Source organism: Sphaerodactylus townsendi, linkage group LG07 (assembly GCF_021028975.2).
Source record: "Sphaerodactylus townsendi isolate TG3544 linkage group LG07, MPM_Stown_v2.3, whole genome shotgun sequence".
NCBI lineage: Eukaryota > Metazoa > Chordata > Lepidosauria > Squamata > Sphaerodactylidae > Sphaerodactylus > Sphaerodactylus townsendi.
Genome location: NC_059431.1, coordinates 5,912,068 through 5,935,751, shown reverse-complemented (window position 1 = coordinate 5,935,751; position 23,684 = coordinate 5,912,068). Strand labels below are relative to the sequence as shown.

At 47.0% G+C, this 23,684-nt stretch overlaps 1 pseudogene; it reads right to left on the bottom strand.

The window, feature by feature from the left end:
- Nucleotides 1-13,682: 13,682 nt before the first annotated feature.
- Nucleotides 13,683-23,684, bottom strand: part of LOC125436404 — a 32,228-nt pseudogene continuing 22,226 nt past the window's right edge.

The following is a 23,684-nucleotide window of genomic DNA, read 5'->3' as shown; positions in this document are numbered from 1 at the left end:
ATCTATCTATCTATCTATCTATCTATCTATCTAATTGTTATGGAATATTTTCTGCCCAAAAATACTCACGAACAAGGCGGTCAGCAGTAAGCAGTTTATTGTAGTCACGACTGCAGATGTAGAGAGAGGGCACCTTGGTGGGTGCGGCTCTCTAAAGTCTGTGGCGCAGCACAGCTCATTTTTAAGGCCCCTGCTCTGCCCTCTTGCCCACCCCTCAAGTGGATACAAGGTTCACAATCTGACCAATCAGCTTTTAACACATATCCCCTTGATACATCAGGGGCTTTCCACATGCAGGCATTAGCTAAGCGAGCATAAAATACTTTTATTAGGAAATCAGCTAATTCTATATGTGGCACAAACATGCATCAATATCCTGTGTTTCTGGCTACCACAGGCCTAGTTCCCTGTTCTTTCCTCCCTTTAGTTCCACTTTTCTCTCTGTCTCATTTTCCGTAGTGTGACCTTCACACTGTGACCTTCACACTCAAGAAATACATTTTTCCATATCATCATCATCATCATCATCATCATCATCATCATCATCATCATCATCATCATCATCATCATCATCATCATCATCATCATCATCATCATCATCTCGTCTGTCTGTCTGTCTGTCTGTCTGTCTGTCTGTCTGTCTGTCTGTCTGTCTGTCTGTCTGTCTGTGTCAAATGATTTCAAGGCCAGAATCAAGTGGCTCTCGTAGTTTTTTTTCAGGCTGCTCCAGATTTTTCACCCACATCTATGGTTGGCATCTTCAGAGGCACGTCATGGTAGGATGTGAATCATGGGGAGAAACAAGCCTCCATGATATCCCTTGGAAGATGCCAGCCATGGACACAGAGAAAACATTTGGACCCAAAACTACCAGACCATGGCTACACAGCATGAAAACAATGACCAGTCTCTATCTGTCATCTATCACACACAAACGTATGTTTTATGTATTGCAAAAAAAATAAACTTTTGTAAATAGACTGTGCTATTATATATGCATGTTTAAAGGCCAGACACAAAGAAGAGGAAAGAGAAATGCTGGCACTTATTTACCCAAAGTAACAAAGCCAAAGAAAACCTCCAACCTTCCTAAGACGTAGGAAGGAACTGGCATATTAGATTTGTATACTGCACACAAAATTGCTATAATTTTTCTCCCCGTTGGTATTTCTGAAACACTGCACCAACTACCTGGGTATAATTAAGGTCACGAGAGCCGGCAAATGCCGAGGCTCTGTGAAATCCCAAATTGCGGAGTAGGGTGAGTCATTTGCGAGATGAAAAGTTGGGTCTGAAGTGGTTGGGGAGAGACCGAAAGGTAGCTTAATTAATAAAGGCATCTATTTCCCAAAATACTGTTCACCGTGAACTTTTTTAAAAATGCGGGGGGGGGGGGGGGGGACTTCTAGCTGTTACGGTCATTCCCAGAGTGGACTAAGAAACTCATCATAAAGCCATTAAATACTATATGTATACATCTCCAGAAAGTTCTTTGGAAATGTGGCCTGGGGAACAAGTTACCTCAGCGTCGAGAGACAGAATATTGTTTCTATAAAAGAGGGGGGAAAATGGAAGGTAGGAAATGCTAAACTGTGCCTTCCTCCTTAGGGAAAGCTTCCAGCAGGTGGGCTACAAATAACGTTTCGGTTAGAGTGGACAGTTCAGAACGAAAATGCTAGCAAAATTTTGTTGTTTTCGGCCTACATTGTGAAAAAGCATCAGAGAAAGCCTCCGGTTGCCAACCTCCAGGAGAGAACTGACATTCTCTGGAGTTAATCTCCGGTCTACAGGGATCACTAACCCTGGAAAAAATAGCAGCTTCAGAGTACAGACTCTATGGTATACCATAGAGTGTAGATGAAACCACTCAACCAATGTTCCTCTCCACAGACACCACTTCCAAATCTCTAGGGATTTCCCACACTAGAGCTGGCCACTAGAGCTGGCCACTGAAGAAGAAGAAGAAGAAGAAGAAGAAGAAGAAGAAGAAGAAGAAGAAGAAGAGGAGGAGGAGGAGGAGGAGGAGGAGGAGGAGGAGGAGGAGGAGTTTGGATTTATATCCCCCCTTTCTCTCCTGCAGGAGACTCAAAGGGGCTTACAATCTCCTTGCCCTTCCCCCCTCACAACAAACACCCTGTGAGGTAAATGTGGCTGAGAGAGCTCCAAGAAGCTGTGACTAGCCCAAGGTCACCCAGCTGGCATGTGTGGGAGTGTACAGGCTAATCTGAATTCCCCAGATAAGCCTCCACAGCTGAGGCGGCAGAGCGGGAAATCAAACCCGGGTCCTCCAGATTAGATACACGAGCTCTTAACCTCCTACGCCACTGCTGCTCTAAGCAGTTTTTTTTAAAGAAAAAGAATAAATAAAATTTACCCATTGGTCCTTTCCACACAAACACTTTAAAACGTTTCAATCATGAAATAAAACATTTCTTCCGTGGAGTTCTTCATTGTTTGTGCCCCAAAACATTTTATTTGCCGCCTCAAAATGTTTTAAATGAATGCCCTTTAAAGTGATTCTTTAGCTGAAACATTTTCAAAATGGCTTCATTGGCCTCTCCACCTTCCCTGCACTTTCTGAATGGCACCATTTTCTCTGCTCGCTTCTTGCCCCTCCCATGTTTTTCCTTTAGGTTTTCCTGCATTTCCTTTTGGTTTCTTTATTTTTGGGAAGCTAGTCATTGAAGGATGGACTACGGAAGGCGCAGAAAATTGCAGCACTCTGCTGTGAAGCACAAAAACAATCTTCTCTAACAAAAAGGGAGCAAAAAGAGAGAAATACCAAAATGGCAGCCAGAAATCATTTGGAGAAGGTGAGGGCAATTGAAAACGTTTTACAAATATTTTGGGGGCTTCGTGCAGAAAAGACCATGTGGTGCTTTCTTTTGAAACTATGTGCAGTATTATCAGGGTTTCCAGTCCCCCACTGGGGGCAAGAATCTCCCTCTCCAGTGACCCCCTCTCTGGAGCCAGTCAGCTGGTTGGCTGAGGACATACAGGCAGGAAAACTGTGCCTAGGTTTGCCACACTGGCAACACAGTAATGTCACCTCTGGTGTACGCCTGGAAGTGACATCATCCCAATGCCAGAAGTGCAGGGACACTCTGGTACAGTGTTTCCCAAACTTTTCGAGGTCAGGGTACCCTTGACCTCACTCTTCATATCTCATGGTACCCCTGCCGCCACCCTCCACCTTCCCTTCCCATTGCCCCTGCTTGCCACATCCCCCACCTTCCCCTCCCAGACCAGAGTGAAGGGAAGCACTGGGGGTGGGGGTGGCTGCTGTCCTTGTGGCAGGCCCTGCCCCATGGGCCAGCTCCATGTCCTTGTTGGCGCCTGTGGGAGACAACACAAAAATGAGGGGGGGGGGGCGGTAGTGTTGCCGTGGTACCCCTGGGACATGCTCACGGCACCCCAGGGTACCACGGAACCCTGATTGAGAATGGCTGCTCTGGTATTTGGACAACAAACTCATGGTAGAAGTCATTTTTTACCATAGAGTTTCTGCCAAAATCCCAGAGCTTCCCCATGTTGCCAGTGATGTGATGATGTCAGTTCCAGTGTGTCCTGGAAGTGGAATCACTCCATTGCCAGGGATGTAGTCTGAGGTCTAGTTTTCCTTCCTGTAAATCTTCAACTCCCATAATTGCCAGAGAGTTATTACAGCTGATCTCCAGATGACCAAGATAGAACATCCCCCTCCTAGCTCCTTCACCTGGGTCTCCGGTTCAACTTGGTAGTCTTGGCGCCATTCACTCAGTGGATTATTTGCCCACCTTTATCTTCAGTTTCAGGTCAGAGGTGCCAGAAATCCTGAAAAAAAATAGCTCCCAAGGATCTCGCTAGTTGAAATTCTAATTCATGGGGATTTTATGGCAGTTGAGGAAGATGCCTGTGTAACCTCTATCTGTGGGTTCTGTGGGGCAGAACTTAGAATGAGTTTGCAACAACAAATTTTTTAAAAAAACAAAATGGTTTACTTTCTTAACATATAACATCAACATTTAACATCACACTTCAAGGTCCTGTTCAGGTTTCATTTTCAAGTCCTTATATTTACAGTCTACTGATACTGCCAAGTCCCATTCTTCTTTGCAAGTGGGTTGGCTCCTGAAGACTCCAAGGGCTTGGTGAACAGGATTCAACATGACGAAGGTTTCCAGGAGAACTCTCACCCATTACAAACATAAAAACCCCTGAAACAATCAACTCCAACATTTACAACATAGCAAAAACAAACAATTACCTTCCCACTAGTTCCCAACAACATTGCAGTTACCTTAACAAGGTGTTAAGGGCTTATACAAACGAAGGTCCGAGTCTGGTAGCCTTGTCTCCTCCAAACTACATGTGCTCTGCAGCCTCCTGCTGCTTTGAGTCTCCACCCCTTTCTGGGTCAACCCATTCTGAGCATGGGGGTTACACCTGCTCCCTCCTTGCTCCCATTGGAAAAAATAGGTGGGGAAGAAACTTGAAGAGGCGCAAACCGTTCAGAGTGGCCGGGGGTTATTTATGAGGCCAGCTGAAATGCAAACCAGATATTGGTTCAGACTGTGATAAGAATGTTGCTTTTTTTTAACTGGAAGGGGTAACTTCCGAGGGCTTCCCTCACAAAATAACAACAGCAACAACAACGACACATGGATATTGCAGGTAAGAATCATGGTCACCGCTGATTAATACTGGCTCTGTAAGTGCTTGGAAACGGCTGCTTCACAGCTACCCTTCATATGAACTTTTGTTAAAGACACCAAGGATTGCACCTGTTATGCGAAGCACACGCCTGAATTAGATCTGTAGGCACAGCTGATGTGTCTTTGTAGGTCTCCTCTCCCCATTTCCAGCTGCCAGCATCTACTGCTGTATTACAGAGGCAATTCCCCGCCCACCCCCACACACAGACACACGCGGAGTTTCAAAGTCTGGGAGTAAGCCGATCTGTGCCCGTTCTTCCTCTCTTGCAGAAAATCAGCATTTGTTTACCTGACACCATAACAAGTGTAAACAGCTGTACGTTCTGGTGACAACAAGATGTTACAAGTGTAAAACAGCAGCCATGCATAATGTACTTGTGGGTGCTCCACAGGTGCTCCGCCAATTTCCCTGGGATGATACAATATAGGGCGAAGCGTGGCAGGATTTTAACCGGGCCTTGACACAGCTGAACCATGGAAACTGCTGACATATTTTTTCCCCCATTTGCCAAACTAAGCCCTGGAGAATATAAATGGCTTTTGTGACACATTTTTTTTCCCTGGGTTTCACTTGCTGCACTGACTGCCATCTCTTGCTTCATTTCTTTTAGGCGCCATTGTTCATATTATCCTCAAGTGCCTTGCGGGGACTAACTTGAGGGTGAAATAGGAGAATCTCATTACTGCAACCATTCCCAAGTTTGTGGAGGAAGAGTACACTGTACACGAATAGAGTAGATTTTGCCCCTCTGACTGGTAGTTTTTGTGATTTTTAACGTCAGGGATGTGGTCAGGATTCTTTTTTGGAATCTGAGGCTTACAAACATTTGCAAACCTGGACTTGTGAGATAGACCAGTGTTCTGATCCAAGCAGTGTGGCCAGATAGACCAGTGTTCTGATCCAAGCAGGGCTAATCTGATGTTCTTATGAAGGTTTCAGCCTCTGAACCCAGTTGTTAGCCCTTCAGAGGAACTGGTTGGCCGTTCTCTGAGACAAGATGCTGGATAAGATGAACCACTTGTCTGATCCTGCAAGGCTCTTTTGAAGAAGAAGTAGAAGTAGAAGTAGAAGTAGAAGTAGAAGAAGAAGTAGAAGTAGAAGAAGAAGAAGAAGAAGAAGAGGAGGAGGAGGAGGAGGAGGAGGAGGAGGAGGAGGAGGAGGAGGAGGAGGCGAAGGAGGAGGAGGAGGAGGAGGAGGAGGAGTTTGGATGTATATCCCCCCTTTCTCTCCTGCAGGAGACTCAAAGGGGCTGACAATCTCCTTGCCCTTCCCCCCTCACAACAAACACCCTGTGAGGTAGGTGGAGCTGAGAGAGCTCCGAGAAGCTGTGACTAGCCCAAGGTCACCCAGCTGGCGTGTGTGCGAGTGTGCAGGCTAATCTGAATTCCCCAGATAAGCCTCCACATCTCAGGCGGCAGAGCTGGGAATCAAACGCGGTTCCTCCAGATTAGATACACGAGCTCTTAACCTCCTACGCTCCTGATGTTCTTTGTCCTCTATTGTTACCTGAATTGGAACCCCAGCCAAAGGGGATCCCCTTTTGGGAGTATCATGCTGCCCATATTGGCGAATTTGCCCTCCCCGGGGCACGTACTTCAGCAGATGCTGCCACCCTCGCCTCCCAACACCCCCAGGTTGGAAGTGGCACTGAAGATGGCACCAGCAATCCAGTGCCCCGGATGCCACTGGTGGTATAGTGGGGTCAGGGGTGGGGCTGGGGGCATTTGCCGGCATTCCACCAGCAGACTGCATTCCAGACTTAAGCCAAACTTTTAGCTGTCGTGAGTTCATTACAGCCCTTATAGGCTCTTCCGTAACAGGGAGGTTGTTTGACTCTCCCTATGCCCCCGGGAAGCCTCTTCAGGGGTGGCAGCCAGGCACACAGCTTGTGGATGGAACCGTGAGTGTGTTTTGTTCTGTTTTAGTTTGAGAAATTAGCATTGTCCAGGCCTTGCAATGTGACAGGCTGGGTGGGGTTTACACCAATTTACAAGCATAAGCATAGGCATTTTTATTGTCATTGTGCACGCACAACGAAATTTTCAGCAGCATTCCTCGATGCACACAATTCCAGACTCATACCCCATCCTTCCTTTCCCCTTCCTCCACGCATCCCTACACAGCCCCAAACACATCAACACGAAGCCGCGGAGTTCAGCATAGCCACAGCTCTAGAGTAGAAGCTGTCTCTAAGGCCGTTTCTGCATGGCCGTTGATGCGCCTCCACGCCGGCAAGAATTCTGCCGGCGTGGAGGCAGAGGCCGTTTGCACGCACGCGTGCGGGCAGCCTCAGGAGAGGCCGGCGGACGGCAGGCAGCTCCTCTGCCCCCTTCCCTGTTCGACTCACTGTGTCCCCGTCGTCGGCCTGCTGGCCGTTGAAGCCCCACCCACGCTGCCTTCCGACCTCCAGGGGTCGGAGGACAGCGTGGGCGGGGCTTCGACGGCCAGCTGGTGGCTGACGCCGGGAGCCGGTGAGTCAGACGCTGAAGGGAAAAATCATGTTCCCGGAGGTGCTGTTAGCACCTCGGCGGCGGGCTGCCTTTGTTCTGAGAAAAACAACCCTTTAAAGGGTTGTTTTTCAGGGCGGCCTGACGCTGCCCTGGGGGAGGGAGAGTGACGCCAGGTCGGCGCTGCAGTGCCGCCTGTGCGAATGGCTCCCTGGGAACGGCGTTTTTACCGTTCCCAGGGAGCCATAAAAAGGCCGTGCGGAAACAGCCTAAGCCTCTTCGTCCTAGTTTTGATAGACCTGTATCGTCTGCCGGATGGTAACAGTTCAAAAAGAGAGTGTGCTGGAGGAGACGGGTCTCTCAGAATATTTTGGACTGTCTTTAGACTTCGGGAATTATATAGTTCTTCCAAGGAGGGGAGAGGGCAGCCGATAATCCTCTGTGCAGTACTGATCGCCCTTTGGAGCACCCTTTATACAGAGTCCAGACCCCTTAGAAACATGCAAAAAATAAAAAAAGAATTAGGGAGCATGTTTACAATTTTATGAAGGACTGAACATTGTCAAATACATACACAAGCAGCAACCACGTGCACACAGAGTTTCAAGGAGCCTAGGATGTAAACAGAAATGACAATAGAATGGAATAGAAGAGGGTATTGGGTGAAGGGTGATGTTTACCATCCCAGAAGTGAAGAGGTCCAAAAATAATGAGAGAGAGTGCCAGCACTGCTCAGGCGTGCAACGAGAACACCCAAGTGCAATTTGTCATTGACCCTGGCATTCTATTTATAGGAAAAAAGGACCCTCTGGCCATGATAAGAGGGGTACTTTTCCTGAAACAAAGCTTAGTTTCATTCCCAGGCACAAACAATGCTATGGGGAAATACTTGACTGGATTAAGAGCCAGCAGCATCCAGCTCTTGATAAGATTTGGGCTACATGGATGGAATTAAGACCAGGAACATTCCAAGCATAAATGAGTTGGAATATTAAAACACCAATATTAAAACAAAGAAACTATAGAAGTGTAGTTTCTCCTCCACATAATGGCAGAGTCTAATCTGGAGAAGCAGGTTGGCTTCCCCACTCCTACACATGAAGCCTGTTGGGTGACCTTGGGCTAGTCACAATTCTCTCAGAACTCTCTCAGCCCTATCTGTCTTGCAATATGTCTGTTATGGGGCCTCTTTGAGACCCCTTACAGTTGAGAAAATCCAAACACCCCCTCCTGCTCCTGCTCCTGCTCCTGCTCCTGCTCCTGCTCCTGCTCCTGCTCCTGCTCCTGCTCCTGCTCCTGCTCCTGCTCCTGCTCCTGCTCTTCTTCTTCTTCTTCTTCTTCTTCTTCTTCTTCTTCTTCTTCTTCTTCTTCTTCTTCTTCTTCTTCTTCTTCTTCTTCTTCTTCTTCTTCTTCTTCTTCTTCTTCTTCTTCTTCTTCATCATCATCATCATCATGGGTGACATTGGGTCAGTTGCAGTTCTCTCCCAACTCTCTCAGTCCCACCAACCTCACAAGATGTCTGTTATGGGAAGAGGAAGGGAAAAGGAGTTTGTAAGATGCTTTGAGATGCTTTACAGGAGAGAAAGGCAAGATATAAATCCTCCTCCTCCTCCTCCTCCTCCTCCTCCTCCTCCTCCTCCTCCTAGCTTTCATAAAGCAATACTAGGAGATTGGCTGTTGACTTATTACTGTGCTTCTGAATTGTACCTTGCTCTTTTCCAGACCAAGTCTTGTGAATCATCCCCAATCTAATAATAGATGTATTAATAACACCACACTGTACGCTCCACCTCCTTTCCCTCCTCCTCAGGACTTCTAGCCTCTTTGGAGGTTTAATGTCTTGTTAAAACCTTTCTTAAAAATTTATTAATTTTGCCAGTGACAGAGGGCTGATTAGCTTCTAAATTACCCTCCACCTATTTTTAGTGTGAGGTGCCCCTACCTTCACACACAGTTTAATCCCAAGGTATTAATTCGTCTCCATATAATGCTGACTCGTGTTTCCTTGGTTCTTCTAAATCGTACGGTATTGGCTACAAGAGTAACATGGCTACTTTTGCATATGGGCAGAACGAAAATTAACATTAGTTTCCCTCGAACTTACTTGTTTGTATGTCCATTCCGTAAATTCATCCATGACCAGGGAACTACCAGTGGACCTCAACAAAGAAGGATCGAAGGAGAGTCCTGCTGGATCAGACCAGTGGTCCATCTCGTCCAACATCTTGTCTCACACAGTGGCCAACTGGTTCCTCTGGAGGGCCAAAAACAGGGCACTGTAGCTGAGGATTTCCCCTGATAAGAAGCTTTTGTTTCAAATCCTACTTTCGTTTCAAATCCTTCCGTTCCCCTCATTTGCGTTTAATGTCCATTCTGTCAGTCATCCATGACAGAGATTACCAGTGGACCTCAGCAAGAGGATCATGAGGAGAGTCCTGCTGGATCAGACCAGTGGTCCATCTAGTCCAACATCTTGTCTCACACAGTGGCCAACTGGTTCCTTGTGGAAGGCCAAAAACAGGGCACTGTAGCTGAGGATTTCCCCTGATAAGAAGCTTTGAAGAGACCTGTTGGATTGGACTAGAGGTTCATCCAGTTCCGAATCCTGTTTGACACAGTGGCCAATCACCTCCACTGGAGGCTAAGTTCTTCCCTTAATAAGAACCAATGAAAACTGCTGGAGTGGATGAGTGGTCCATCTAGTCCAGCATCTGATTCCACATAGTGGCGAGCAAGTTTCTCTGGAGGACCAACAGCAGGGGATGGAAGCTGAGATATTCCCCCAATGTTGCTCCTGGCACTGGGAGATTCAGAACTTGTCTGCCTACTGTGAGGGTTCCTTTTAGATACTGTTTACTAATAGCCATGATTTTATTATTGTTGCTGTTGCCTACCCAAGACTACATACACAAAACCTCAGATGAGTTTTCCAAAGGGACCTTTTATACTTCCTATAAAAGTGGTGGCGAACCTATGGCACTCATAAGAACATAAGAACATAAGAACAAGCCAGCTGGATCAGACCAGAGTCCATCTAGTCCAGCTCTCTGCTACTCGCAGTGGCCCACCAGGTGCCTTTGGGAGCTCACGTGCAGGAGGTGAAAGCAATGGCCTTCTGCGGCTGTTGCTCCCGAGCACCTGGCCTGCTAAGGCATTTGCAATCTCAGATCAAAGAGGATCACGATTGGTAGCCATGAATCGACTTCTCCATAAATCTATCCAAGCCCCCTTTAAAGCTATCGAGGTTAGTGGCCAGATGTTCATGTCCAGATGTTCATGTCCAATTGGACATGCCGGTAGGGGCTGATGGGAATTGTAGTCCATGAACATCTGGAGTGCCATAGGTTCGCCACCACGGTGTCACCGATCACAACGTCAGATAAAACCAAATGGTATGACTCAGCCAGCTCTGTTTGGAGGTGCCCTTGGCTTAGTGGTCGAGCATTTGCTTGGATGCAGAGGGTCCCACATCCAATTCTTGGCATCTCCAGTTAAAAAGGCGTGGGTAGTAAGCAATCTAGATTGCGAACTCCATGGGGATTTGGGAGAGGAACTTGAGGGGTTTAGGGTTCAGTCAGGGGAGGGACCTCAGTAGGATATAAGGCCAGAGTCCACCTTCCCAAGCAAGCATTTTCTCCAGGAGAACTGACCTCTATAACCAGGAGGAGCAGTAGTGGCGTAGGAGGTTAAGAGCTCGTGTATCTAAACTGGAGGAACCGGGTTTGATTCCCAGCTCTGCCGCCTGAGCTGTGGAGGCTTATCTGGGGAATTCAGATTAGCCTGCACACTCTCACACATGCCAGCTGGGTGACCTTGGGCTAGTCACAGCTTCTTGGAGCTCTCTCAGCCCCACCTACCTCACAGGGTGCTTGTTGTGAGGGGGGAAGGGCAAGGAGATTGTCAGCCCCTTTGAGTCTCCTGCAGGAGAGAAAGGGGGGATATAAATCCAAACTCTTCTTCTTCTTCTTATAACTCCAGGAGTCTCCAGCCACCACCTGAAGACTGGACACCTAAGTAATCTGAAATACCTCAACCTGAGGCCCTGGAGATTCACTGCCAATCTGAGTAGACCATACTGACCTTGCTGACCTGTCAGATGGGCCACTGGTCTGATCCAGCAGGGCTCTACTTATGTTCTATCAGGCTCCTGTGCCTGTCGTGCTTCCGTAGACACCCTATAATCTGGGTTCAGTTGCATGGACTACAAACTGTGCAGCACTGATTTCATAGAATCAGAGAGTTGGAAGAGATCCCAAGGGCCATCAAGTCCAATCCCCTGCCATGCAGGAACACACAATCAAAGCACTCCTGACATGTGTTCATCCTGCCTCTGTTTAAAAAAACCCCAAAGAAGGAGACTCCGTAACTGTCCGAGGCAGTGAATTTCACCGTCGAACAGCCCTGGTAGTCAGGAAGTTCTTCCTAATGTTAAGGTGGAATCTCTTTTCCTACACCTTGAATCCATTACTCCTGGTCCTAGTCCAGTGATGGCAAACCTTTTCGAGACCGAGTGCCCAAACTGCAACCCAAAACCCACTTATTTTTTCGCAAAGTGCCAACATGACAATTTAACCTGAATACTGAGGCTTTAGTATAGAAAAACGGTTGGCTCCAAGGCGCGCGTTACTCAGGAGTAAGCTTGGTGGTAGTAGGTGGCTTTGCTTTGAAGCAACTGTGCAACACTTCGAACTGGTGAATCACAACCCTAGGAGGGTTTACTCAGAAGCAAGTTTCATTGCCAGCAACCGAGCTTACTCCCAGGTAAAGGATCATGCTTTAGTTCTTCCCATGAAAATCAGTAGGGTTTAGCAGCGCTTAACAAGGTTACCTACACTGCTTCCCCAAAACTATCACATGACGAACTCTGTGCACGCGTGCCCACAGAGAGGGCTCTGAGTGCCATCTCTGGCACCCGTGCCATAGGTTCGCCACCACTGTCCTAGTCTCCGGAGCAGCAGAAAACAAGGTTGCTCCCTCTTCAGCATGGCATCCCAACAAATATTGAAACATAGCCATCATGTCCCCTCTTAACCGTTGCTTCTCCAGACTAAACATCCCCAGCTTCCTAAGCCTCTCTTTGTAGGGCATGGATTGAACCACATCGGTACCATCTGATCCCAATACCTTCAGAACCCTGTTTGGAAATGTCATATTTTAAGGGTTGGCTTGGGTCTGGGATTATTTCTGCAGAAGCTGGGTGTTTTAGAAAACAATCATGCTGTAAAGCTGGTTTGATCTAGTTTGATTTTAATTGAAACAGAATGGGATGCTCCGACTTTCCTTTAATGCATGGGTTAACGCTGCCCCCGCAATGACGGCTATATATTTCAGCGAGCAACTATATTCCAAGAATACATAGCAGGTGCCCAAAACTATTGTCTTCCAGAGGTTGCAGCTTAGCAAATTCCACAGAAAGTCTCCTTGTGGCAGAGAAACTGAGAGGACGATTCTGCCGGTTGTACAACTTTTGATAATCAAACGGGTTTTTTTGTAGCCTTGAGGGAAAGCGCTGTGCGGCAGAACTCAACATATAGTTTAATTTCCTTATCTGATCGTTTCCAGCGTATGAATAGCTTCCATTTCCTGTTCTGTTTCAAATTTCCTTACACAATTCAAATGGCATGGTCGTGTTCGTGGGACTGATGGTGTTGATAACTTTACTATGAGAGCGCTGTTTTCTCCTTTTACCATGCCATGTATTTCTGAGAGTTTATTCATCCATGGACTGTTATTCGCAACCTCCTCCTATGTTTCTTCCCTTCCCATTTCAGGCTGTGAGTTGTAGCAGAAGTCATTTTGCATATTATTTTGGGTGTGTTTGTGTGCCGGGGGGGGGGAGGAAGAGAGAGAGAAAGTGATGGTCGCTTTCATAATTTATGGTGTGGCCCAGAGGTGGGATCCAGCAGGTTCTCACCAGTTCCCGAGAGGGGGTTACTAATTATTTGTGTGTGCCGAGAGGGGGTTACTAAATCGTGGGATCTGCTTTCTGTTAGGGAAAACTTCATTAGGTCCCAAAAAAAACTCCTGAAGTCCTGTTGTTTCGTGATGGTTGGTTGTACGGTTAGCGAAAGGTAGAAAACGGATCATCATCTCCCGGTTGGGCTGTTTTCAAAAGCATGTTTTAGAAATATGGTAAAGTTCCTTGTTTAAGGAAAGTATCCTTCTTTTGATTTCTAGAAACAAAATTAAGTATTTGAAAGTATTAAGTATTTGACAGGCAGTCAATTAGAGGAGAAGTAGTTGTTTCTGTTGGCAGTAGATGATAGGACTTGCTATAATGAGTTTAAATTATGGTCCGAAAGATACCAGCTGGAAATTAGGAACTTTTTTTTTACAGTAAGAGTTTTTTACAGTAATAGAGAAATTATTAATGCCCCACTCCCGGAATGCCCGGCCACACCTCTGTCGTGCCCCGCCCAGCCCCATTGGCGCTACGCCACTGTTTGAATCCCACCACCCTGGGAACCTGTTACTAAAATTTTTGGATCCCCACCCACTGGGTGTGCTCTGTAGTCGCGGGACCGCTGGAGGCTTCCAGCATTAAGAACGCAGACGAGACGCTGGTGATAACGCATCTGGTGGAGAGCCTGCCAGCAGCGGAAGCTGGGTGTCCAGTGTTCCCAGCGACTCTCCCGCGTGCTGGTTCCTGGCACCTTTATTTACATGATTCTAAGCGGGGGCGTGTAGAAGGGCGCAGACGGGGGGAAATCCGATGGAGAGCGGGGAGAGCGGAGAGACTGGAGAGATCATCATGTGATGCATGATCTCACCTGGCTGCTGCGTGCGAGGAGAGAGGAGCATCAGCTGTCTGGGCCTAATCCTCTCACCTTAAAGGGGCAAGACCATGGTCCCTTTGTCTGGGACGCCCGGGGGTTGTGAGCCAGGTGCGTTCTATGGAAGCCCGTGACTCCATCGGGGGGTGAGGTGTTGGGGAGGCGGTCGCGAATTTTCACTGAAGATTGTAGCAGGGAAGCCGCCCGGTGTGCCAGCGCTCTACTTACGGCGCTGCTGGGTCAGCAGCTCATCCCTACAGTGGCCATTCACTCAGATGGCTTTGAAAGGACTTCAGATGCTTCCACAGCGAAGAGGACAGTCAGTGTCTAGTGCTGACCGTCAACTGAAAGGAAGAAGAAGCTGTAGAAATCTCTGGCCTTCACATTCTTGAAGAACCTTCCTGAAAATGCCTGAATGACTTCTCTTTATTAAAGGCAACTCAAGGTGACATGCAACATTAGGCCAAGCTGCTAAACAAACGCACCAAAAACCAACAATCCACCTTCACACCTTCCACAGAAATAGACCCTGTATGTGTAAAGTGCTGTCAAATTACAGCCAGCTATTCCAACCCCATTGGGTTTTCAAGGCAAGAGTTGTTTAGAAGTGGTTTTGTCATGGCTATCCTCCAGGTAGTGATTCTGGACTTCCTTGGTGATTACCCATCCAAGCATTAACCATAACCAACCCCACTTTAATTCCACAATCTGATGAAATCAGACCAGCCTGGGCAGTGGCGTAGCACCAACGGGGTAGGGTAGGGCACAATGCCCTGGGTGTGGGCTGGTGCGGCAACATGGCCGGGATGTGACGGGGGTGTTTCTGGGGCATTCCAAGGGCATGGCCAGGGTGTGGCAGGGGTGTTCTGGGGCATTCTGGGGGCATGGCAGGGGTGCAGGGTGCTTGTAAGCTTCAGGCACAGTTCCCCCTCACTCCACCCATGAGCCTGGGTCATTCCGGTCAGGGGTGATGGACCCTGTGTGTGTGCCGTCAAGTCACAGCTGACTTATGGTGACCCTGTAAGGCAAGAGACATTCAGAAGTAGTATTCCATTGCCTGCCTCTATGTGGGCTGAGAGAGTTCAAAGAGAACTGTGACTGACCCAAATTCACCCAGCAGGCTTCACGTGGAGGACTGGGGAATCGAACGCAGTTTTTCAGATTAGAATCTATCACTTTTAGCCAGTATACTATGCTGGGTCTCTTACATGGACTTTACAACAGAACTGAAATTCAATCCCAGGTCCAGCTAAATAAAATGGCCTCACAGTTCTGCAGGACTGGGTTACTCTCTTCTTCCTGAATGTAAGCCATTCCCAAAAAGCTGGTGTTGTTCTTGAAAAGGAGCACCGCCATGTGGGGACTGAATGGATCGATTCTTGGAAGAGGGTGACAATCACAGGGGTTATTTTTTTGAAGAAATATTGACATAGCACAGTAGGTCATGTTGGAAGGGGTACTTTGAGAGGGTAGCCATGTTGGCCTGAACGAGATGGTTAGGCCCTTTCCGCACGGGCCTTTTACAGCGCCCTGGGGACGGCAAAAACTCTGTCCCGAGGGAGCTGTTCGCAAGGGGGGCACAGCTGCTTCGTAGCCGCGCCGCCCTCGCTCCTCCCCAGCGGTGCGAAGCCATTTTTCCACCTCACTCCCTGAGCAAGGTTTTGGGAAAATGGCGGCTTCCAACCGCTGCCATGCGAACGGCAGCGGCTGGAAGGTGCCATCCCTCCCCCCTTGCCCAATCGACTTACCGTGCCTGCAACCATCCAGCACATTGCCGAGGCCTGGGGAACGCCCCCCTGCTCTGCGACTCCAGAGCAGTCGCGCAGGGCAGGGGGGTATGTCCCCCGGCCTCGGCAATGCGCCGGACGTTCGCAGGCACGGTAAGTCGATCGGGTGACGGCACAGCGTGGCGCCGTCTTCCCGGTTGTGCGAACAGTCCTGGGGGGGTTGGGTCAGCATCATGTATGCCGACCCAACCCCCAGTGTGTCCGTGCAGAAGTGGCCTCTGATTTGGATTCAGTAGCTTCTTCGAGACCAAAAAGTTTTTATGACTATCACCTTCTGAGAGTCCAGCCTCCCTTTGGCAGATACACTAATCAGATTGAGTAATGTCAGCCCTTTCCGCATGAATCCCCTAAAACGTTTCTAAAATGTTTTCAGTCCTCATACTCCTCTCACAATGTGTGTCTGCATTCACTACCTCTAGGTAATTCCTGGTTGCTGTTTTGTGATTTCCCACCTCCTTTTTGTAGTTCTGTGTTGAATAAATGCTGTCAATGTTTCACACCCTCATGCTGCATCCTATATTCTTCATATACTCGATGCTTCGAAGATTGGGCCCCCTAAAATAAGAGACCAAGCAGAGAAATGCTGGAAAATAAACAGGAGGGGGAGAACGGAGTGAGCTCAGAAAATGGACACTTAAGGAGAAAGTTCAGGAAAGCAGAGAAGCGTGGGAAACAGAGTCAATAGATTGTGCAGCAACTGAACACATTTTCAAAAAGTTTCAGCCAGATAACTTTTTTTTAAAAAAGGGGATTTAATTTTAAATGTTCTTAGGCTGGAAATAAAACATTTGGGTTAGAATCGACATGGAACTCCATGAAGGAAACATTTTATTTCTTTCCTGAAAACTGTTTAAATGTTGGGGTGCTGTGTGGTTTCTGGGCTGTATGGCAGTGTTCTAGCAGCATTCTCTCCTGACATTTCGCCTGCATCTGTGGCTGGCATCTTCAGAGGATCTGATGGTAGGAATGGAAAGCAAGTGGAGTATATATACTGTGAGGTCAAAAGGTGAGGCCCTCTGAATAGAGTAGCCTGGTATGTGAGTCACAAAGAAGTCTGTAGCCTGGGAGTAACAATGAAGATAGCAAGGTCAATAGGTGAATGGATCTGAATAGAAGTATCCTGGTCTTTGTTTCCTTTGATTGATATTGTCTATAGTTGTCCTGTGTTTGTGTGGAGCTGATTTGTCACATTTGTTTAAAAGTTTTGGGTGGAAAGGGCTGCAGTCCTTCAAGTAAACAGAGGTCATCTAGGGCTTAAAGTCCAATAAAGGTATCACCCATTGGATTGAGAAACATTTAGGTAACCAGTGGATCTGTTATGGGATGGGTGGTGTATCATACATCTGTTGGCCACTGAGCCCCATATGTAGGTCTGCTTCTTCTTCCTCTCCGGAATGTGAACAGCGGCATGACGGTAGCACCTCATGTTACCCAGCAGCCAATGACCAAGCTGGGGCACTGTAGAAGATAAAATGACGATAGATATTTCACTATATGACACGTTGCGGAAGAGAGAACGGGGGAACTAAGCACAAAAGAAGAAGAAGAAGAAGAAGAAGAAGAAGAAGAAGAAGAAGAAGAAGAAGAAGAAGAAGAAGAAGAAGAAGAAGAAGAAGAAGAGGAGGGAGGAGGGAGGAGGAGGAGGAGGAGGAGGAGGAGGAGGGGGAGGAGTTTGGATTTATATCCCCCCCCTTTCTCTCCTGTAGGAGACTCAAAGGGGCTTACAATCTCCTTGCCCTTCCCCCCTCACAACAAACACCCTGTGAGGTGGGTGGGGCTGAGAGAGCTCCGAGAAGCTGTGACTAGCCCAAGGTCACCCAGCTGGCATGTGTGGGAGTGTACAGGCTAATCTGAATTCCCCAGAGAAGCCTCCACAGCTCAGGCAGCAGAGCGGAGAATCAAACCCGGTTCCTCCAGATTAGATACACGAGCTCTTGACCTCCTACGCCACTGCTGCTCCTCAGGATAGAGAACTTAATCACCATATCACCACTTGAATTCTTCCAAGGTGCAGATGTGAAGAGATTGTTTTTTCAGATACACACTTGTGTGTGTGTGTGTGTGTGTGTGTGTGTGTGTGTGTGTGTGTGTGTGTGTGTGTGTGTGTGTGTGTGTGTGTGTGTGTGTGTGTTGGGAGCAGGATACCGAGAGTATGGCAGCTATTCCCCGATTCCTTGATAGAACGGCGCTCACCTTGCCACGTTGACAGGGCAAGCTGGGCTGGGGTGGGAGAGAGAAGTCATTCAAAGAAATGAGCTTCCCTAAGTAGACTGTGCCTTTAAAAGCTGACATTATTGCCAAGAAAAGTATACAACACATTGTCAAAAATGGAATAAGCAGGACCGGCCAAGTTGTCATTCTTGACAGGTCAGTGTAATGAGCTCGGGAAGGCTGAGACTGTCAAAAAAAAAAAGTTTTCCCCCTTGTTCTTGCTGGTTTGGGTGATAACAGGCACTCTCCCGCACACATCCATATATATATCTATATGACTCATTAAAAGTGCCGCATTATCAAAATGATGGCAGCTTGACTATCACGGTTCACCGTATTTATGGACTGTGTGATCCAACTCAGCATGCTTGCTGTTCTTCCCCTTCCAATCGTTGAACAGGACAATAAGGCCACATTGTATATGGACGAACAGGCCGTCAAGTGTGTAAGGATTTGAGCCCGTGGCTAGAATTGCCAAAGTAGTCCGCCCAATTTTGTTTTCCAATTGCCTCTGTCCTCTCATGTCGAGCCAAAGCCGTACAATCTACCCATACACTCCGGACTGCTTCATCTTGCCTTTATTGGCACAGCAAGTAAAACAGAACATCTAGAAAAGGAATCACTTCAGATGAAACAAGCAAATGGAAACCATCCACATAAAAGTTAAAGAATAACACTATATATAGCATGATAGACATAAGGGATTACACCAAGACCTTATGTGATTGCAACTGTGATCGCAACCTCCTCCTCCTCCTCTTCCTCTTCCTCCTCCTCCTCCTCCTCCTCCTCTGTGTGGACATATGAAGGCCAATCAGAAAATGCCATGTTCTCCAAGTGGAAGTTCCTCTTGCACCATGGGAAGATTCTTGGAGATGAAGAAAACACTCGTTTAAGTGGGACAGACCCATAGAACCCAACTTACTGTTTTGACCTGTCTTGGAATCTTTCTAGAAGACTGAAAATGGGTCAACATTCTCCTGCAAAAGGAAAACACACTGCAGTGATTGTATCAATCCAGTTTGGCAAGAGGAACGTTGATTTCAAGTACATTTTTGATTGCCCTGACCTGGATGGCTCAATCTAGCCTGATCTTGTTCAATCTCAGAGGCGAGCTCTTAACCTCCTACGCCACTGCTGAGAGAAAGAGAGGGGGAGGGGAGAAGAATGGATGGATGGATGGATGGATGGATGGATGGATGGATGGATGGATGGATGGATGGATGGATGGATGGATGGATGGATGGATGGATGGATGGATGGATGGATAGATGGATGGATGGATGGATGGATGGATGGATGGATGGATGGATGGATGGATGGATGGATGGATGGATGGATGGATGGATGGATGGATGGATGGATGGATGGATGGATGGATGGATGGATGGATGGATGGATGGATGGATGGATGGATGGATGGATGGATGGATGGATGGATGGATGGATGGATGGATGGATGGATGGATGGATGGATGGATGGATGGATGGATGGATGGATAGATAGATAGATAGATAGATAGATAGATAGATAGATAGATAGATAGATAGATAGATAGATAGATAGATAGATAGATAGATAGATAGATAGATAGATAGATAGATAGATATTCTCCCAGAATGAAGAAGCCCATTTCAGAGGAGCAGATTTCACAACACCAAAACGTCTGTGCAATGTATGTACCTGGATATTTTGTTTTTCTTTTTTGGGAGCTGGTACCCACCCTTCTCTGCCTCATCCCTCATCCCTCTCCCTCTCCCTCTCCCTCTCCCTCTCCCTCTCCCTCTCTCTCTCTCTCTCTCTCTCTCTCTCCCTCCCTCTCTCTTTCTTTCTCGCACACAAAAATCACTTAAGGTTCGTGACTAATTAAATTTTCACTCCAGTCATGATTAATGTAACAAATAATTACAGTTTAGGTCTAATATAGGTACAACTAATTGTTCTGTCCACAGTGTGTCACGAGTAACAATTAAAGGGTGCTTTTAGAAGTGAAAAGGGAATTTGGACTCTGCTGTGTCCTGGCAGGAGAAATCGGCCGACAGCTTCCCTTCCCACCTGCAAATGCTGGCTCATTGGCCAACTGTTAGATGTTAGAGAATCTAGCACCTTTTAACTTTGTGGACTCCCGCTTTGAGGGACCGAGGGGAAAGAACGAAATGGCACGAGGCTGTTTCCTGAGGGAGTCGAAGCCCCAAGAAAAAGATATACATTCCCAACACTAGTTCCCTTACGACAGAAGCCTGAATCGTATCAGCTCAAAACGTGTGGAAGGGTCTGTGCTGAACCCTGTTTGGCCATGAAATCGGAGCTTTCTGATATACTTCCCTCCGCTGCTTTAATTGAAGCAAACATCATTGAGTTTGGCGGCTGTAGGTTTTCTGGGCTGCGTGGCCAAGGCCTGGTAGTTTTTGCTCCTACCGTGCTTCCCCGAATATAAGACAGTGTCTTATATTAATTTTTGCTCCCAAAGATGCACTATGCCTTATTTTCAGGGGATGTCTTATTTTTCTGTGTTCTGTTTGTCGGGCATGCTTCCAAACAAAAACTTTGCTATGTCTTTCTTTCAGGGGATGCCTTATATTTCGCACTTCAGCAAAACCTCTACTATGTCTTATTTTTAGGGGATGTCTTATATTCGGGAAAACAGGGTAATGTTTCACCTGAATCTATGGCTGCGATCTCCAGAGTCTTGTCACAATAAGTTGTGCTTCATCATCTCAGTGGCAATGGGCCTAGACACACACAACCAAGGGGGGGCACCTGCCCTCTCCAGCAGATGCCTAGCCACTAATACACATACATGGCCACCAGGGTGATTGTTGTGGTGGAAGAAAGAAGAAGAAGAGTTTGGATTTATATCCCATATATATGAGAAGACTCAAAGGGGCTTACAATCTCCCTTCCCTGCCCCCCCACCACAGCAAGCACCCTGTGAGGTGGGTTGAGCTGAGAGAGTGCCGAAGAACTGTGACTAGCCCAAGGTCACCTAGCTGGCATGTGTTGGAGTGCACAAGCTAATCTGGTTCACCAGATAAGCCTCCTCAGCTCAAGACCTGGGAATCAAACCCGGTTTTCCTGATTAGAGTGCACCTGCTCTTAACCACTACTCCATGCTGGCTCTCTTGTGTGTGTGTGTCTGAAGGTGCCAGCCACAGATGCAGGTGAAACATCAGGAAAAAAATGCTACTGGAACATGGGCCATACAACCTGGAAAACCCGCAACACCCTATCTTTATATTGGATTGAACCGGAAGGAGAAAGACAGAAGACTGAGGGATTAAAAGTTTTCACACTTTGACTGGGTTGTAGATAGAGTTAAACAGAGTTATTTCATGAGATCTTTCTAATTTTACAGCTGTCCAACTTAAAATTTCCAGGAAAGGATACCATACATACAGATGAATCATCATCATCATCATCATCATCATCATCATCATCATCATCATCATCATCATCATCATCATCATCATCATCATCATCATCATCATCATCATCCGTTTGGATTCGAAAGTCCCATGGGATCTGTTTGGTACGTGTAATAATAATAATAATAATAATAATAATAATAATAATAATAATAATAATAATAATAATAATAATAATAATAATAATAATAATAATATGCCTTATTCTGCACTGGGTTTATGATTCTTATGTAAGTAGGCCAAAATGTTGATTAAATGTACTGAATAAGCATCCTGGGATTCCTCAGATCTGTTTGGTACGTGCAAAATCTGCGGCTTGTACTCTCCGCCAGAGTAGCTCAAAGACAATCTGGAGTTTTTTTTCACAATTCTTGAAACATCCTTTCAGGCAAACGGGCCTCCTTGCTTTCTTTATAGTCTGTTTCCTGCACAGAGAAGAGACTCCAGGAATGTCAGAAATGGGCATGATTTAGCAGGCAGCTGTGAGATAGACAGGGAAGATAAACTCGCCTTCCCCTACCGGGATGTGAATGACATTCTGCCGTCACAAAGACAGCGGTGAGTCAGTCCTCATAACGCAATCCGAGACGGGCAGTGGCACAGGCTTCAGATGCGTCATTGTGGGACATCTCCTGCAAAGTCCAGCGCTCTTGCAGATTGTCAGCAGGAAACATCCGCCTTCCGTACGGTACAGACAAAGCTGTTTCTTTCAAGTTTATCCATCCTTGATCAAATGTCTGCCGTTTCAGACACGAAAAAGTGTGACCTTCCTTCCGGATGCCCCTAGCTCACAGGCAAAGAAGCCCCAAAGAAGCCGCGGATGCCCCTAGCTCACAGGCAAATAAAACTGCAAGGATTGTCATGCCCTTATATAAAGCCGTGGTGCGACCGCACTTGGAGTACTGTGTTCAGTTCTGGTTGCCACATCTCCAAAAGGATATCGAAGAGATAGAAAAAGTGCAGAGAAGGGAAACAAGGATGATTGAAGGATTGGAGCACCTTCCTTATGAGGAGACGCTGCAGCGTTTGGGACTTTTTAGTTTGGAGAGGAGGTGTCTGAGGGGGGATAGGATTGAAGTCTATAAAATTATGCATGGGGTAGAAAATGTTGACAGAGAGAAATTGTTCTCTCTTTCTCACAATACTAGAACCAGGGGGCATTCATTGAAAATGCTGGGGGGGGGGGGGATAAGGACTAATAAAAGGAAACACTTCTTCATGCAACGTGTGATTGGGGTTTGGAATATGCTGCCACAGGAGGTGGTGATGGCCACTAACCTGGATAGCTTTAAAAAGGGCTTGGACAGATTGATGGAGGAGAAGTCGATCTCTGGTTACCAATCTTGATCCTGCATGATCTGAGATTGCAAATGCCTTAGCAGACCAGGTGCTCAGGAGCAGCAGCAGCAGCAGCAGAAGGCCATTGCTTTCACATCCTGCATGTGAGCTCCAAAAGGCACCTGGTGAGCCACTGCGAGTAGCAGAGTGCTGGACTTGATGGACTCTGGTCTGATCCAGCAGGCTAGTTCTTATGTTCTTAAGCTGTTTGCTGAGTCCACAACTAAGGTTGCCAATACAAGGTTTGGACATCGGTGGAAATTTGGAGGTGGATCCTGGAGGGGTCAGGATTTGGGAAGGACTTCATCAGGGTGTAGGGCTATACAATCCACTCTCCAAAGGAACTCTTTCATTCCGGGGAGCTGAGCTTTTTCAACACAACCAAATTTGTTTGGGTTGTTGCATGTTTTCTGGCTGTGGTCTGGTAGCCAACTTGAACCCATAAGGGGAAGGGCAGTATAATGATGTAATAAAATAAATAGTTTTTGCTCGTAACATTTTGCCCACATCTATGGCTGTCACTTTCACACACACACACACACACACACACACACACACACACACACACACACACACACACACACACACACACACACACCACAGCCCTGTAAAGAGCACAAAAATGTATCCCACCCCACAATCCCTCCACACCGTGCCCCAGAGAGAAACACATCTTTCCGTGACACTCTTCTGAAGATACCAGCCATAGTTTAGTGCAAAATGTTAGGAGCAAAAACTACCAGACCATGGTTACATGAGCTGAAAAACACCCAACAGCCAATTGATTCCAGCCATGAGAGCCTTTGAAAATACAAATCGGTTTGGATTGGGAGCATTTATCCAATTTCCAAAGAGCATTTTGCAGAGGCCAGGCCATGATGAGTAAAGTTTCGATTGTCCAGCCATAATAGTTTTGAGTGTCCATTCGTGATAAAGAGCCAGTGTGGCATAGTGGCTAAGAGCAGGTGGATTCTAATCTGGAGAACCGGGTTTGATTCCCCACTCCT